We start from the raw sequence: 2,962 nt of genomic DNA, 5'->3' as shown, positions 1-2,962 counted from the left end.
GAAGTAAATGAAAAAGTTTTGCTGCGTTCCGTTTCACGCGTTTACGTACTTGCTTATTAATTACCGGAATTAACTTAGAGAATTTTATTAATGATTTTACTAAGAATCGGAAACTTAAATGTTGTACGAAAAGTTGATTTCGTATTTATTTTTGTTAGTAAGTAATGCCACCTTTTCATAGTGTGGCATCATTCCCCAATGTTCGAGAAACAAAATTACCTTACCTTAGTTGTAGAATAATTCGTCCAAGTGTAGAATTTTGTAAAATTAATACATAAAGCGAAATTGAATCGAGTTCTATCTGAATGGTCGCCTACCTACCTACTAAGTTACATAGTCGAACATTGATTGATGAGGTTTGCTCTAACAAGAACATGGACAGCCGGGTAGCCACACTAAAAACGAAATGAGCGAAGTTTTAGCGGCAAAAACTTGCAAACTCAATACGCCATCTTGAGATTCGAGGCAGTAAGGCCCTGTCCGTCTATTGCTTCACAAAATTATGTATGGTAGATAAATACTACTAGCTGTAACTAGATTATTAGCAATTCGTAAGTAAATACAAATAATTACCAAACTAAAATGCCCGTAAGTAGTTGGGTTCACCACAATAGTCATACGACGGGGATCGAACCCGCGTTCCTCGGATAACGAGTCGGCCAGTAAGTACTACACCTTCACCGAACGGCTATCCTCGCTTCAAAATGAACGAACTATTTGAAATTAACTAAAAATATTTTATAATACATAAGTAGGTAGGTATTTCTCGCCTTATAATCATTAACAATAGTATCAAACTAAACACTTATCTAGCTGTTTGTCAGCCGTAAAACAACAATGGTAATGCCGAGATAGCAAGTCAACGTTATAGGTAATATCACAGGAACGATCAAACGCCTCTGATATTGTATTGATACAGAATATCGTACGTGTTCGATAGCTATACGATTACAAACTTATCTTTGCGTACAACATAACTCCTAAACCATCCCAGTAAGGGTGATGTTGCAAAGTTTTCAGTGGTCAATAAGATGGCAAAGGTTTTACGATAAAAAGAGGGTGGCTATTCTAAATCGTGCTGACGAATCATAGCCGGACCTTCAGCTCACCTGACCATGTTGGCAAAATACGGACTTAACTTTGTTTAGATACCATAAAATATTGCTGGAATGAAAACGTGAAAGGTCAGAATTACGTGGTTTGGGTTTTTGATTGTAGCGCCTGCAGACATGCACAAGCAAATTTATTTTAATCACTGCAAGTTTGGTTGCTCATAATTTAATGCAAGGATTTAAAATGTTCTTAATTAGGCTAATTAATGCCGTAGTAAGTAGGTTGTTAAATGCTAAAAGTGATAATACATAACCACCATGACCTTAGAATATAACAAGTGGTAAACTGGTCGAGAATGCTTTAGTGCATTAAGTTCGCCTTAATTAAAGTTTTAAATAAATAAATAAAACAAGTGTAGTTTATTGACTTTTCCCTTTTAGTTATGTCCTTATTTATTTGTCAAGAAATTATTTGTGTTGAAGGGGCAATTTTGTTTTTGCGATAAGTGTAATCTTATAATAATTCCTCAGCAGAAAGTAAAACTATTACTTATTTCGAAAGATATAGCTTGACAATTGAAAATAATTTTAGGACAATAATGATTGCTAGTCATATCTCTAAAACCTATCTGACCATATCGTCCTCCCTTCGCTACGTCATAAAGACACACGCCAAAAACGATAGGGCAGAACAACGCAAAAACAGCGTCGGATAAATAAATATAAAAACAATAAAACTGTTGTCTATGGCCGGGAAAATGGCCGCGCTGGGCAGGGGCTAGCTAGGGTGACCACGTCGCGGAATGTCTGCTACTGATTTATCTTTTCTTTTACCTTTATATTACGCATAACGAGCGATTTAAGTAAATCTTTGTTCCTATTAAATTATTTAAATTGTTCAAACATTTTATGTAATCTTAAGTAAGTAAGTATTAACCAAACTGTTTATTTTTGCAACGCCTTAGTTTCTCTGCTTGACCCATGGATGACTGGTAGAGAAGCCACCCGGCATTAAGTCCGCCACTGTACATTACTTTTATGTGTAAAAGTTGTAATAAATCAATAAATTAGTTAAGAATTGACTGTCTTCTACTGTCACTTGGGGTGTCTAAAATAAATTGCTTTCTAGCGGTAAGACCCTGAAAAGTTGTAGTTCTTTCAGTTGTCCAGTTTTGTGTGATGTGTCTACTTATAATGTAAAATAAACAACACCAGGCTGGCATTTATGCTTGAATTAAAATGAGGTTTTTACTTTTTTAGCCAGCGTTTATGGACAAATGAGACATACTTATTTGTCCTTCTTTAAAACAACTGCATGGTGCACCCAGGCGGGGGCATCGCCGGCGGACAGAGGGGGGTATGGTGGCTGATGTTCTGTTTTCAAATTCAATTGGGCGCTGTCCCGGGGCGATCTTTCTCCTTGCAATTCAGAATTGAATATCAATCGAACGATTGGACGAAAGCTGGGAGTGGACATGACTTGATACTATGTAACGTTAGAAGGTTTTCGATTTTTTCAAACCGAATAGGCAGCAATCGGTTAGAAGGATTACCTTAAACACACAGGTTGATTTAGCATGTTTTTCTTAATTTGTCTCGTTGCATGTCGTGACGAGTTTAGCGCCGCACAGGTGTTTCGAACGCGATTAGTGAGTCTATTAGTAGACTAGACTAGTCACACTTTTCTAAAATCGGATCTGTCCGAATAGAATGTCAGATTTTGCCACTTGTCTAGGGGGCAGATCAATTCGGGCGATTTCGGTTGCTATCGTGAGTGTGTGATTGAATAGCGAAAATTAAATTACTTTACTTGCTGCGTAATCTGACTGAACTGCGTGCATCATGTCATCAGACCATCAGTGAAAAAAAGATCGCCTTTTTTATTTAGCAATATTTCGACATTAACAGAT

This window comes from Ostrinia nubilalis, chromosome 20 (assembly GCF_963855985.1).
Source record: "Ostrinia nubilalis chromosome 20, ilOstNubi1.1, whole genome shotgun sequence".
In the NCBI taxonomy this organism is placed as follows: domain Eukaryota; kingdom Metazoa; phylum Arthropoda; class Insecta; order Lepidoptera; family Crambidae; genus Ostrinia; species Ostrinia nubilalis.
This window is presented reverse-complemented; position numbering follows the sequence as displayed.